Genomic DNA, 15091 nt, shown 5'->3' on the forward strand with positions numbered 1-15091 from the left:
GAATTATGAGGTCTTCTCATGTGGAAAGGGAAGCATACTGTGTCTCTCCTGATGGGGCCACCACCTTTCCATAATGCTACCAGAAGAAATGTGGCAGTAGCACAGAACCGTATGAAGAAGTAGAAGTAACTAGTTCTTAATATGGACACATGGACCACATTACATGTCAATGGTTATTAATGTACACATGCTTTGCATTATAGTTTTGTTCATGTCCTTTGCACACACCGTGAGAAGTAACAAATTCTTGTGGAATATGTTCACCTGCTTCAGTACATGTTTTGTATAGTCTAGTATATCACATTTATGAGAATACGAAGCATGTCTTTTTGTTCACAGAAGCTACAGATCCTATGTTGCTTTCTTTAAACCTTATGTTTATTGTTGTATATGTTTTTTGTCACTATGTATAGTAAGATTGTTAGGGAAATTATCAAATCGGAGAAATGAAAAAATACTGAATAAAAGAAAATGAGAAAGGAGGGAAGATGAAAAAAAAACCTTTTATGTAAAAAGTCTTAATGAATATGCTACTTTTTGTTGCTGAGTAATTGAGAACCAATAGACATTCATAGTGAAATTTGGACAGCAAATGAACGCACATCACATGCCTAAAGATATGGATTATTAGGACACATTATGTTATGTAATACTTCCTGACCCCAGGTCCTAAAACAGAGGGGTTCTCCCTCCTGTTACAACACCACCTTCCCCTGACATCCATCTCCACCCACGTGATCCTCCCTCATAATACCACCCCCAGGGTCAGTAGCGGCTGCCGTCCCCTGGCCACCTAGGAGGAGATCTCTGGCCGGGGATCAGTGATGACTCCACAGGCTTCATCACATCACTCTCCTCAAACATCCCAACATAGCCATCAATCAATACGCAGGTGACACTCAGTTGGTCATGAGAGTAAATAGCGCGCAGTACATCATTCGTCATCACGATTACCTAGCCATCATCTAATCCTGGATGTCGACTGCTTACCTTAAACTAAGACTGAATTCGTCCTCATCGGTCTACCCGCAATAAAACAACTTGTTCACCAATGGCTCATTGAAATGCGCCTAGAAGGATTTGATCCACAACTCTCAGACTTAGCAAAATCTTTAGGCTTCACCATTGACAGAAATCTTCCAGAAGCACATAACCAAGAAGGCCCAAATAGCCTTGCTCAGAATCTCTACCATTCGAAAAAACTCAAGCCCTTCATCCCGCCGCAGGACTTCTGGACCATACTGCTGGCCCTTGTGGTCTCGCACATCAATGGGGGAAATGCTCTTCTGACAGGGCTCACAGCTGCTCTCTTGGCTCCCCCTAAAGCAGTCCACCACGCTGCAGCACGTCTTATTATGGGAGCAAGGACATTTGACCGAATTACCCCCATCCTACGCAAACTACATTGGCTTCCACTCCAAGCTAGGATACTGTTCAAGACAGCATATATCATCTACAAAGCAGTCATGAGTAGCACACCAGCGTACCTGGCAGCTAAGCTCCACATATCTGGTGGCACACACTCCTTGCGCAGCAAATCGACCAACCACAAATCACAACTCGTCCGCAAAAGAGAGGACCCACAAACAATCCTTCTCTTGTCATGCACCCACCCTCTGGAATGCCTCCACAATTCTCCAGTTTCAAAAATCACCAACACCTGACCATGGACTAATTCCAATGGATATGCACAACGACACACATAAAAACGCGCAGACCTTGCAGTACTGAGCTACTGTTAAAAGAAGTCAGGCCAAATGCCGGCTACCCACACTCTGTACAGCGCTCTGCTGTGGTTTATAGTGATAATATTGAATACAAAAATGTCGAAAGTCATAATTTCGAAAAAATAATGTCGAAAAAAAAAATCAAATTTCTTTTTCACTACGTTTTTATTCGAAAAGGGGGGGTTCTCTCCCAACCCCCCCTTTTCTTTTTTTTACCTTTTTTTTACTCGCGAACCCCCCAAAAAAATATATAAATAAAAAAATAAAGAATTCGATTTTTTTCTTTTCGACATAATTTTTTAGAAATTATTGTTTTCGACATTTTGTTTTCGATATTATGACTGAACACCCTCTGCTGCTCTCGAGGTAGGTCTGCGCTTTAAACAATACAAGAAAAAAGAAAAGAAAAGAAGAAGGCTGCAGCAAAGTGATCCAGCACTGTGTAGTAATAGGTGTGGCCATTATTGGAATTCTCACAGCTAGATCTCTTTTATTCTTAGACAACAATTGTGCAGAGTCTGATTGCCATAATCAGGTGTAACAACCAGGTGAAAGTTACATGGGCAATGGCAAGGGTCCTGCTTTTGTTTATTGATCGGTCAAAGAACATCTGAAAGAGATAATTTAATGCCAAAAAAAGCTGGGCACATTGGCTTGGTGCTTCATGCCCTATGTTTGTAGCACAGTGTTATTCAAAGCTAAGAGAAGAATGTACGTGAACATAGACTTTGCTAGGGGGACTGTTGGGGAGGGAGGGTACATACTTAATCATTAGCACTTCCCTCCTTGTTAATCCGAGCACTTATCCCCCTCCCCTCATCCCTCTCTCTCTCTGCACATGCACACTCTGAATGCTCACAAGGCCTAGTAGGACCACCTCTCTCTTTCATTTTTATATTCGCCTTTCATTCCCATGTTCTCTCTCTGTTGCCCAGTGGGAGCTTATGAGTATCCTTGAACCCCATATGAACTTGTGGCTATTTTTGTGCCCACCCCCAATCATCTTGTCTCACTAGTGACACGAGGACAATCGTCTATGAGGCTGCAACCTGCAAGATCTCTCAGCTGGCTGCTAAAAGCTGCAGCGTGAACCCCAGTCTGCTGCCCCGCGCATCTGACACATACAGCCTAAGAACAGGGTCGTTGGATCTGTGCCACACTTTATTGCTGCTCTTAAAATATATAAGAATATCTCACCTGACCAAGATTTCACCTTCTCATAAAATGGTTCTTATTAAGTCAGGAGAGTCGACTGATGTAAACATAAATTAGCACCCTGGCCGTGGGAGCCAACCAATCAGGTTGCTCGTAACGCGGGCTGAAGCTGATAATTTCAGCCCGCGTTCTGAACAGCCTGCTGGCTAACAGCGTTAACACTCACTCCTGCGTGCATGGGCTTATAGACACTGATATTAACGATACGTAGTGTACTTAGGAACAATGCTATGTCATGGCACTTCCTGTTTTGTCAAGGGGTGAAAGGTAATGTTTCATTAAATTGTGTTTCAAAGGTCCCACAGGGCAACCGGGAGGGAACATGGGAAAGAAAATCATATATAATAATGAAGAAAGAGGCGGACCTACTAGGCCTTGTGAGCATTCAGAACGTGCAAGTTCAGAGAGAGAGAAGGAATGAGGAGTGGTGGGCGGTAAGTGCTAGGTGTATCAAGTGGGAAGTGCTAGGGAGAGATCAGCTGTAAGTGCCTAGGTGGAGTGGTCAGCCGCCAATAATTAAGTGCAGGCTTGTGGTGGCATAGGTCAGTGAGTCCCAAAGCAAAGTGCTGGGTGTCGGCAGTAGGCGACTGGGTGTGGGAGGCCAGGACCCAGGAGGACACATAAAGGCCCCGGTCACCAATCTCAGAAACTGTGGGATTTAACAGAAGAGGGAGGGAAGGATGAGATGAAAAGGAAAGTCTTGAGGAGCTTCCGGAATATGAGGAGATCCAGCTCAAGACAAAGAGGAAGGGGAGGCTGTTCCATAGAAGGGAGCCTGCCGAGGAAAGAGATTGGACACCAGCTTGCTGTTTAGCGAAGCGCTTGACACACAGAGAGTTGGTGCCGGAGGGAACGTAAAGATCTGAAGGGAGAGTATTTAGTGAGAGCAAGCTGTAAATAGAGTGGCCCTTTGAATTTGATCCTTGCAGCAACTGGGAGCCAGTGGAGAGTTTTTAGGGCTGGAGAGATGCAGTCCCTGGGCTTGAGACCAATGATAAGTCTTGCAGCCCTGTTCTGGATTAGCTGGAGGGGTCGTAGAGATGAAGAGGGTAGATTAAGAAAAAGGCTATTGCAGTAGCCCAGCCTAGAGAAAACCAGAGCTCTAGGGACATTGAGCTTCTGGGGGAAAGTGAGGACATGAAGAATTCCTTTGAGGAGGTGTAGTTGAAAGTGGGACTTCTTGGCAATGTCCTGAGTGTGAGGGAGGAAGTAAAGAGAGGAGTCGAAGATGACTCTAAGGTTTCTGTTTTACGATGAAGGAGAAGGGGGAGAGCCCATAGAAGAAGGCCAGAGTGCAGGACAGAAAGAGGGAGCAGGAGTCCCAATAGGAAGGATCTCAGTCTTGCTGGCGTTAAGGCAGAGCTCAATTGAAGTACATCAGGACTGGATGGCAGATAGGCAGTCAGGAATGATGGGGAAAGAAGAGCATCAGAGGGAAGTTTGAAGAAGAGTTGTGTGTCATCTGCATGATACTAAACGTTTGGGGAGAAGGTGGAAATGAGGTCTGCATGAGGAGCAAGGTAGTTGTTAAAGAGCCAGGGACAAAGGTTGGAACTCTGGGGAACGCCACCGGTGGAGATGGAGGTGGGAGAGGAGAAAGACCCCAGGATAACCTAGGAGGGACGGTCAGTGAGGAAGGAGGTTAGCCATTTCAATGCCCGCTCTGAGATACCAAGGGTATCGTGGAGCCATTTTGTGAGGATGGAGTGGTTGACCGTTCCGAATGCAGAGGAGAGATCAAGTAGAATGAGAACAGCTGGAGTGTTGGACTTAAGAGATGCAAGCAGTCCCTGACGGATGTTCAGAAGAGCAGTTTCAGTGCCTCTGGATTCTCGGAATCCAGATGGTTGATCATGGAGGCAACAAACAAGTTCAGTGTGCTCGGTCAGTTGGGGGAAAGACCAGCTTCTCCAAAGGTTTCCCAAGAAAGGGAGTGATAGATAGGGGGCAGTAGTTGTCTGGACAAGATGGGTCTGCAGAAGGTTTTTTCAGGAGGGGTCAAACAAGAGAGTGCTTGAGGGAGGAGAGGAAAGATCCAGTAGCAAAAGAGTGGTTTCAGAAATCAGCGAGTGCAGAGGCAAGAGAGCCAATATTGTCTTTAATGGTTCTGGAGGAGCAGGTGGAAGCCTGTTTGGAGGAGACCTTCATGGAGCAGACAACTCTGGTGACCTCATCAGGTGTGGTAGGAGAGAAGGAGGAGCGAAAGGCAGAGGGACGTTGGGAGGCCATAATTGTTAGCGCCCTGGTCCCTTGTGTCTCTACTTCCCTCACCATGTCCTTCCCCTATGATTGTAGCTAGGTTCATGCTCAATACATTCCTTAGTAATAATAATACTATTACTAATAATACTACTAATAATAATAAACATAATAATAATAAATGTCAGCTGGTTTTTTTGTACTAGCACATGATCAAATCAACAAATAATTCCTATTAAAAAACATTTCCCCCCATAATCTTACCTCCACCTGTCACAGCAAAAGAAAATATGCAGCGAATCTGCAGGGGGGTGGATGTGGCAATCTGTGAATCTGCAGGTACATGGAGATTCACAATGCGCAGAAGGGCCATAAGTTACCCTTCTGAGCATTTATTGTATGCATGGGCTGCAGCCCTGAACCGTTGCTGTCCCATACACATTGCTATTAAATTAAAATGGGTGGAAATGCATGTTTACACTTTTCACAAACAGAAAGATGGGGTATTTGAGTAATAGTGCATTTGTTAGGATAATACAATATAGCTCAAATATTCACTAACCTGAACAGTTGCAGCAGACTAGGGAAGATATGCAAGGTGTTGCCCCTGGCCCCTTACCCCCCTGATTGGTATTCTAAGGAAGGCAAGAACCCTAGGGAAACCCTCTGGGGAAGAAAACTCTAGCGCTCCAATGTCGGGCTGCTGATGACTGGTTAATCATAGGAACCGGAGAGACACGGCTGGAATGATGGGAAGAGAGACTATGGCTTCTACACTAGTGCAGCACCCTTGATATTTATAGGTCTCATTCAAAACGGTTGCAACCTGCAGCCGGGAGAGATGGAGACCGCATCAAGAATTGGAAGGCAGTGCCCCCCTCTGAAATCCAGTGTCCCCCTCTTATGCCCCCCCCCCCCACCTAAGGCGAGCAGTGGCCATGTTCTCTGTTTGTGGTGTTATTTGTGACACTCACTGAGGCCAATGTCTGCCTATCACACGGCAATACTCCTTTTGTCTCAAAGCTAGTAGTGATCGAGCAGCTTGCAGCCCCTCCCATCAGACTGTAGCACACAAAACTGCCAATGATGGGCCATTAGTCACTGAATGGTTTCGTGCCTGCATCCTGATGGGAGGGGAAGTGCAGTGGGGTGTGGGTAGTTGGTGTGTACAAAAGCCTCTCTGCACGAGTGCTTGTGACGTCACACATTACCTTTCATAGGTGCTCTCACCACCTTTGTCTGTGCCACCCCTACTTTTGTCTTTGGCCCCCTCTGGGCCCCTCCTAAATTTAATTCCTGGCGACACCACTTCAGGAAAGGTGAAAAAATAGTGTGAAAAAAGAGAGTAGTTAGCAAGCATAGAGGGGCATAGAGATAGTGACAGATGCAGACAGGATTGCTCACAGGACAGCGAACGAACTTACAGAGCGTTCTGCTTCAACAGTAGCAACACAATGTTGTCTTGGGAACCGGTCTTTTTGTAGATGTTCGGGGGGCAGATCCAATGACGAGAAAGGAAGACAAACTCCTCTGGATCTGCCTTGTCTGACCACCAGACCTGCATTCGGCGCAAGAGACGCCATGTTGAGAGAAGAAACCCCTGCGGTGTGAAAATGCCGCTAGCGTTCCCATGGAAAGGGGTTCCCGAAGCGAGCCATGACAGCATCCTGAATACATGAAATACTGCTTGTACAGAATGGTTGGTAAACTGATTCGGCATGCAGTAACAATAATTACCACATGCCACTTTTTTGATGGGAATACCGCCTGATGCACAGTGGCATGCTACGTGTTCTTGTGGATTCATCAGCAGCTCTCAGTTCCAAGCAAAGATGCACCCAACCAATTGTGGTTCTTCTTTTACTGCAAACAACAGCAAGAACACAATAGACAAATAGATTTCATTTTACTGGCAAAGAAAAGACCTGGGCCCTCATTACAACCCCAGCGCTAAACCATGGCGCTATTAGCACCATGGTTGGTGCCGGTGTTGTAATGAGTCCACCATGGTGGAATGGGGAAATACCGCCCCATTCCAAGGTTGGTGGGGCGGTATTTCCCCATTCCACCATGGCCCTTCCCCATTCCCATTTTCGCCCCATAGGGCTCAATGGGACTGGGGAAGGCGCTAAGTACGGTAGCGCAAATTGCGGTACCGTAATTAGCACCGAGGTCCCTTTACGGCACCCTACTTTAACGGCTGGTAAAACCAGCCGTTAAGTTCGGGTCCCGCAAAGGGACCTCGTAATCAGGCGTTAAGGGTTTAACGGTGCCGACACCTTTTACGGCGCCGTTAAACCCTTAATGCCAGGGTCGTAATGACCCCCCTGGTGTGGTATTACAGAGACTTTTCACAAATGCAAGTGCAATTAGCACCAGGGAAAACATTGCCCTAATGTTGAAAGAAACATTTTGCCAATGCAAAGTTTCTGAAATACTGCAACTGTGGCCTCATTTCTGAAACATTGGCTTTCAAGAGCAAATTTGAACCTTATTGGTACTAGTGCAAAAATTGCCATTGTGCTAAAATATTCTTTCAGTACATTTTTGCACCAGGGTAATGTTTGCTGTAGTGTCAATACCATTGAAAGAGTATGCTTTTTGCACTAGAGCAATTTTTGCCCAAATGCTAATACCATTGAAAATTTTAAATATCTTGTACGTGGAAGTTAATTTGCTCCCAAAATTTTGTTTTATTGATTTTTGAATGGCACTGTAAAAGCAACCCAAAACACTTATACGAAAAATATAGTAAAAAAAAAAGACTAATTCAGACACTACCATATCCTACTGGGTACCTGCCACCAGACCCATTTACTGGTCAAAGAAATTATGTGATGCGACATTGAAAGTATGGTAATAGAGATGCACCTTCACAGGAGATCGCTGAAGGTGAGAGGAAGGCAATGGAAAGATCCACTGACTGGAACTTGAGGTGAAGGACAAGGAGACTTATAAAGTGAGAAACAGTCTGCCCACTGGAAAAGTGAAGCTCATTTTCTTCATGGTGAAGACCCCAGTGGCCCCTCCTTTTTCAAGATACACCAAGGCTCCATCCTCTCATCAATCCTTTCTAACCTTTACATGGAACCTCTGGGCAATGTGAGGTGTCCGAAATGAGGGGCAAACACAAAGTTGTAATGTTTTCAACCTTAGACATCTTTATTAAAGTAAAAAAAGGTTGGATGAAGGCCTCTCTGTCCTTATCCTAAAGAGAGTTTCCCTATGTAGGAAACTAAAACTAAAGATCAGCCTGTGTCTCGTCGTCAGAATTATATAAACTGTCCTTGTGTCCAAAACATACTAATCTGACCCTCACCCTAAAAATGAACAACTAAGGGTGTAAGGAAATGCCTCTGCCTCAGGCTTGGCAAAAAGTGTTCACAGTTAAAGCAAGTAGATAAATCCAACAAAATAGTATTTTCCAAGGAGAAGTCCTTAGAAGTCCTTATCTCCAGAGGGTGGTTTCCTTTCCCTGGATATCTCAGGTAGGTTGTCAAAGGTGTCTCTTTCAAGCAACAGCTTCTTTGGTTCCTTATACCTGGTTCAAGAAGTTTCTAGAAAAAAACAATTTGTCCAACACCATTCAGCTCTTTCTAGGTTTCTGTGCACTGAGTTCACAAACCAAAGGGGTCTTATTAATAACAATGAGATATTACATATAGGATTCTCTTATAAACCTCTTTGAACTTTTAGCGGACCATCTGATGTACTTGTCCACCAGAAATCCTCATGTGAGCTCTTATGCCAGGTATTTTGATTTTAACAGAAAATTGATCTTTGTTCAATTTCACCACTGCCACTTTTCTATTTTCTGAACGTCTCTGGTATACTTGTTTGTATGTGTTTTTCAAGAGTAAGTAAGCTTTCTATGGCTTTAATGGGATACTGGTATACTCTGCTGTCAGGAATCCTCTTCTATAGTATGTTCATCAGATCACCTGGCATACTCTCCTGCCAGGTATCTTCCCACAATGTTAATGTGCTTATTTGACTTCAACTTGTCTGGTGTTTTGACTGCCAAGACTTCCTTGCATTTGGTTCTTAGGTCCCCAGGTATACTCTCCTGCCAGGTATCTTTCCACAATGTCTTATTCCTCTGGATTTATTCGAATGAATTGCGTCTTGTACTCCCATGGCAGGAATCCGTTCCTGGGGTCTTGCAGATGCCCTGGTATGCTTCTCTGCCAGGTATCGTCTCCCCCAAATGTTCATGGCGCGATGTGCTTCATTCACAAGGGCTTCTTTTAATGTTATCACTGTCTTTCAGTATAGCACAGTTGTATTCCTTCACTGTCTATACTTACTTGGCTTGAAGTACTACTTGTTTCAACTTTCCCCACATTGATGTCTCATATATTGAGAGTTGTTCAAGTTTTGACTTTTAACTTCTTCATTACCATTCAAATGTTTGTGATAACACTTTCTCCGCCTTTCCCCATACTGACATCTCATACATGAGGATTTGTGCACATTCTGTCTTTGTATTTTGCTTGGCAGGTATTCAAAGCAAGTTCTTAAATGCTCACATGCCTGTCGGTACGCCCCTATCTCTGGGCAGACTCCCTGATTCCAGACCCGTGGCACGTTGTTGCAGTGAAGCTTTCACTCAGGGGTGGCGTTTCCCGCTCTGCAGATCTTCTCCCAGCTTTCCTGCCAGCTCTGCGTTCACCCGCTGGTAAGACTGCAGCTTCTCGGCACAACTGCGACTCCGGTAGCTCTGCTGCCGACTCCCCAGCAGTTCTGCCATGGTGCCTGCTGTGTCTCCTTTGGCCTTGTGCCATGCTGGTAGGTAAGGCTTGCAGGAAGGGGATTTTGGGTTTTACAAAGGGAGGGACTTGTATAGTGACAACTAGCCATCAGGAATTCAGGAATTATGAGGTCTTCTCATGTGGAAAGGGAAGCATACTGTGTCTCTCCTGATGGGGCCACCACCTTTCCATAATGCTACCAGAAGAAATGTGGCAGTAGCACAGAACCGTATGAAGAAGTAGAAGTAACTAGTTCTTAATATGGACACATGGACCACATTACATGTCAATGGTTATTAATGTACACATGCTTTGCATTATAGTTTTGTTCATGTCCTTTGCACACACCGTGAGAAGTAACAAATTCTTGTGGAATATGTTCACCTGCTTCAGTACATGTTTTGTATAGTCTAGTATATCACATTTATGAGAATACGAAGCATGTCTTTTTGTTCACAGAAGCTACAGATCCTATGTTGCTTTCTTTAAACCTTATGTTTATTGTTGTATATGTTTTTTGTCACTATGTATAGTAAGATTGTTAGGGAAATTATCAAATCGGAGAAATGAAAAAATACTGAATAAAAGAAAATGAGAAAGGAGGGAAGATGAAAAAAAAACCTTTTATGTAAAAAGTCTTAATGAATATGCTACTTTTTGTTGCTGAGTAATTGAGAACCAATAGACATTCATAGTGAAATTTGGACAGCAAATGAACGCACATCACATGCCTAAAGATATGGATTATTAGGACACATTATGTTATGTAATACTTCCTGACCCCAGGTCCTAAAACAGAGGGGTTCTCCCTCCTGTTACAACACCACCTTCCCCTGACATCCATCTCCACCCACGTGATCCTCCCTCATAATACCACCCCCAGGGTCAGTAGCGGCTGCCGTCCCCTGGCCACCTAGGAGGAGATCTCTGGCCGGGGATCAGTGATGACTCCACAGGCTTCATCACATCACTCTCCTCAAACATCCCAACATAGCCATCAATCAATACGCAGGTGACACTCAGTTGGTCATGAGAGTAAATAGCGCGCAGTACATCATTCGTCATCACGATTACCTAGCCATCATCTAATCCTGGATGTCGACTGCTTACCTTAAACTAAGACTGAATTCGTCCTCATCGGTCTACCCGCAATAAAACAACTTGTTCACCAATGGCTCATTGAAATGCGCCTAGAAGGATTTGATCCACAACTCTCAGACTTAGCAAAATCTTTAGGCTTCACCATTGACAGAAATCTTCCAGAAGCACATAACCAAGAAGGCCCAAATAGCCTTGCTCAGAATCTCTACCATTCGAAAAAACTCAAGCCCTTCATCCCGCCGCAGGACTTCTGGACCATACTGCTGGCCCTTGTGGTCTCGCACATCAATGGGGGAAATGCTCTTCTGACAGGGCTCACAGCTGCTCTCTTGGCTCCCCCTAAAGCAGTCCACCACGCTGCAGCACGTCTTATTATGGGAGCAAGGACATTTGACCGAATTACCCCCATCCTACGCAAACTACATTGGCTTCCACTCCAAGCTAGGATACTGTTCAAGACAGCATATATCATCTACAAAGCAGTCATGAGTAGCACACCAGCGTACCTGGCAGCTAAGCTCCACATATCTGGTGGCACACACTCCTTGCGCAGCAAATCGACCAACCACAAATCACAACTCGTCCGCAAAAGAGAGGACCCACAAACAATCCTTCTCTTGTCATGCACCCACCCTCTGGAATGCCTCCACAATTCTCCAGTTTCAAAAATCACCAACACCTGACCATGGACTAATTCCAATGGATATGCACAACGACACACATAAAAACGCGCAGACCTTGCAGTACTGAGCTACTGTTAAAAGAAGTCAGGCCAAATGCCGGCTACCCACACTCTGTACAGCGCTCTGCTGTGGTTTATAGTGATAATATTGAATACAAAAATGTCGAAAGTCATAATTTCGAAAAAATAATGTCGAAAAAAAAAATCAAATTTCTTTTTCACTACGTTTTTATTCGAAAAGGGGGGGTTCTCTCCCAACCCCCCCTTTTCTTTTTTTTACCTTTTTTTTACTCGCGAACCCCCCAAAAAAATATATAAATAAAAAAATAAAGAATTCGATTTTTTTCTTTTCGACATAATTTTTTAGAAATTATTGTTTTCGACATTTTGTTTTCGATATTATGACTGAACACCCTCTGCTGCTCTCGAGGTAGGTCTGCGCTTTAAACAATACAAGAAAAAAGAAAAGAAAAGAAGAAGGCTGCAGCAAAGTGATCCAGCACTGTGTAGTAATAGGTGTGGCCATTATTGGAATTCTCACAGCTAGATCTCTTTTATTCTTAGACAACAATTGTGCAGAGTCTGATTGCCATAATCAGGTGTAACAACCAGGTGAAAGTTACATGGGCAATGGCAAGGGTCCTGCTTTTGTTTATTGATCGGTCAAAGAACATCTGAAAGAGATAATTTAATGCCAAAAAAAGCTGGGCACATTGGCTTGGTGCTTCATGCCCTATGTTTGTAGCACAGTGTTATTCAAAGCTAAGAGAAGAATGTACGTGAACATAGACTTTGCTAGGGGGACTGTTGGGGAGGGAGGGTACATACTTAATCATTAGCACTTCCCTCCTTGTTAATCCGAGCACTTATCCCCCTCCCCTCATCCCTCTCTCTCTCTGCACATGCACACTCTGAATGCTCACAAGGCCTAGTAGGACCACCTCTCTCTTTCATTTTTATATTCGCCTTTCATTCCCATGTTCTCTCTCTGTTGCCCAGTGGGAGCTTATGAGTATCCTTGAACCCCATATGAACTTGTGGCTATTTTTGTGCCCACCCCCAATCATCTTGTCTCACTAGTGACACGAGGACAATCGTCTATGAGGCTGCAACCTGCAAGATCTCTCAGCTGGCTGCTAAAAGCTGCAGCGTGAACCCCAGTCTGCTGCCCCGCGCATCTGACACATACAGCCTAAGAACAGGGTCGTTGGATCTGTGCCACACTTTATTGCTGCTCTTAAAATATATAAGAATATCTCACCTGACCAAGATTTCACCTTCTCATAAAATGGTTCTTATTAAGTCAGGAGAGTCGACTGATGTAAACATAAATTAGCACCCTGGCCGTGGGAGCCAACCAATCAGGTTGCTCGTAACGCGGGCTGAAGCTGATAATTTCAGCCCGCGTTCTGAACAGCCTGCTGGCTAACAGCGTTAACACTCACTCCTGCGTGCATGGGCTTATAGACACTGATATTAACGATACGTAGTGTACTTAGGAACAATGCTATGTCATGGCACTTCCTGTTTTGTCAAGGGGTGAAAGGTAATGTTTCATTAAATTGTGTTTCAAAGGTCCCACAGGGCAACCGGGAGGGAACATGGGAAAGAAAATCATATATAATAATGAAGAAAGAGGCGGACCTACTAGGCCTTGTGAGCATTCAGAACGTGCAAGTTCAGAGAGAGAGAAGGAATGAGGAGTGGTGGGCGGTAAGTGCTAGGTGTATCAAGTGGGAAGTGCTAGGGAGAGATCAGCTGTAAGTGCCTAGGTGGAGTGGTCAGCCGCCAATAATTAAGTGCAGGCTTGTGGTGGCATAGGTCAGTGAGTCCCAAAGCAAAGTGCTGGGTGTCGGCAGTAGGCGACTGGGTGTGGGAGGCCAGGACCCAGGAGGACACATAAAGGCCCCGGTCACCAATCTCAGAAACTGTGGGATTTAACAGAAGAGGGAGGGAAGGATGAGATGAAAAGGAAAGTCTTGAGGAGCTTCCGGAATATGAGGAGATCCAGCTCAAGACAAAGAGGAAGGGGAGGCTGTTCCATAGAAGGGAGCCTGCCGAGGAAAGAGATTGGACACCAGCTTGCTGTTTAGCGAAGCGCTTGACACACAGAGAGTTGGTGCCGGAGGGAACGTAAAGATCTGAAGGGAGAGTATTTAGTGAGAGCAAGCTGTAAATAGAGTGGCCCTTTGAATTTGATCCTTGCAGCAACTGGGAGCCAGTGGAGAGTTTTTAGGGCTGGAGAGATGCAGTCCCTGGGCTTGAGACCAATGATAAGTCTTGCAGCCCTGTTCTGGATTAGCTGGAGGGGTCGTAGAGATGAAGAGGGTAGATTAAGAAAAAGGCTATTGCAGTAGCCCAGCCTAGAGAAAACCAGAGCTCTAGGGACATTGAGCTTCTGGGGGAAAGTGAGGACATGAAGAATTCCTTTGAGGAGGTGTAGTTGAAAGTGGGACTTCTTGGCAATGTCCTGAGTGTGAGGGAGGAAGTAAAGAGAGGAGTCGAAGATGACTCTAAGGTTTCTGTTTTACGATGAAGGAGAAGGGGGAGAGCCCATAGAAGAAGGCCAGAGTGCAGGACAGAAAGAGGGAGCAGGAGTCCCAATAGGAAGGATCTCAGTCTTGCTGGCGTTAAGGCAGAGCTCAATTGAAGTACATCAGGACTGGATGGCAGATAGGCAGTCAGGAATGATGGGGAAAGAAGAGCATCAGAGGGAAGTTTGAAGAAGAGTTGTGTGTCATCTGCATGATACTAAACGTTTGGGGAGAAGGTGGAAATGAGGTCTGCATGAGGAGCAAGGTAGTTGTTAAAGAGCCAGGGACAAAGGTTGGAACTCTGGGGAACGCCACCGGTGGAGATGGAGGTGGGAGAGGAGAAAGACCCCAGGATAACCTAGGAGGGACGGTCAGTGAGGAAGGAGGTTAGCCATTTCAATGCCCGCTCTGAGATACCAAGGGTATCGTGGAGCCATTTTGTGAGGATGGAGTGGTTGACCGTTCCGAATGCAGAGGAGAGATCAAGTAGAATGAGAACAGCTGGAGTGTTGGACTTAAGAGATGCAAGCAGTCCCTGACGGATGTTCAGAAGAGCAGTTTCAGTGCCTCTGGATTCTCGGAATCCAGATGGTTGATCATGGAGGCAACAAACAAGTTCAGTGTGCTCGGTCAGTTGGGGGAAAGACCAGCTTCTCCAAAGGTTTCCCAAGAAAGGGAGTGATAGATAGGGGGCAGTAGTTGTCTGGACAAGATGGGTCTGCAGAAGGTTTTTTCAGGAGGGGTCAAACAAGAGAGTGCTTGAGGGAGGAGAGGAAAGATCCAGTAGCAAAAGAGTGGTTTCAGAAATCAGCGAGTGCAGAGGCAAGAGAGCCAATATTGTCTTTAATGGTTCTGGAGGAGCAGGTGGAAGCCTGTTTGGAG

Source organism: Ambystoma mexicanum, chromosome 4p, assembly GCF_040938575.1.
Source record: "Ambystoma mexicanum isolate Mex_15411 chromosome 4p, UKY_AmexF1_1, whole genome shotgun sequence".
NCBI lineage: Eukaryota > Metazoa > Chordata > Amphibia > Caudata > Ambystomatidae > Ambystoma > Ambystoma mexicanum.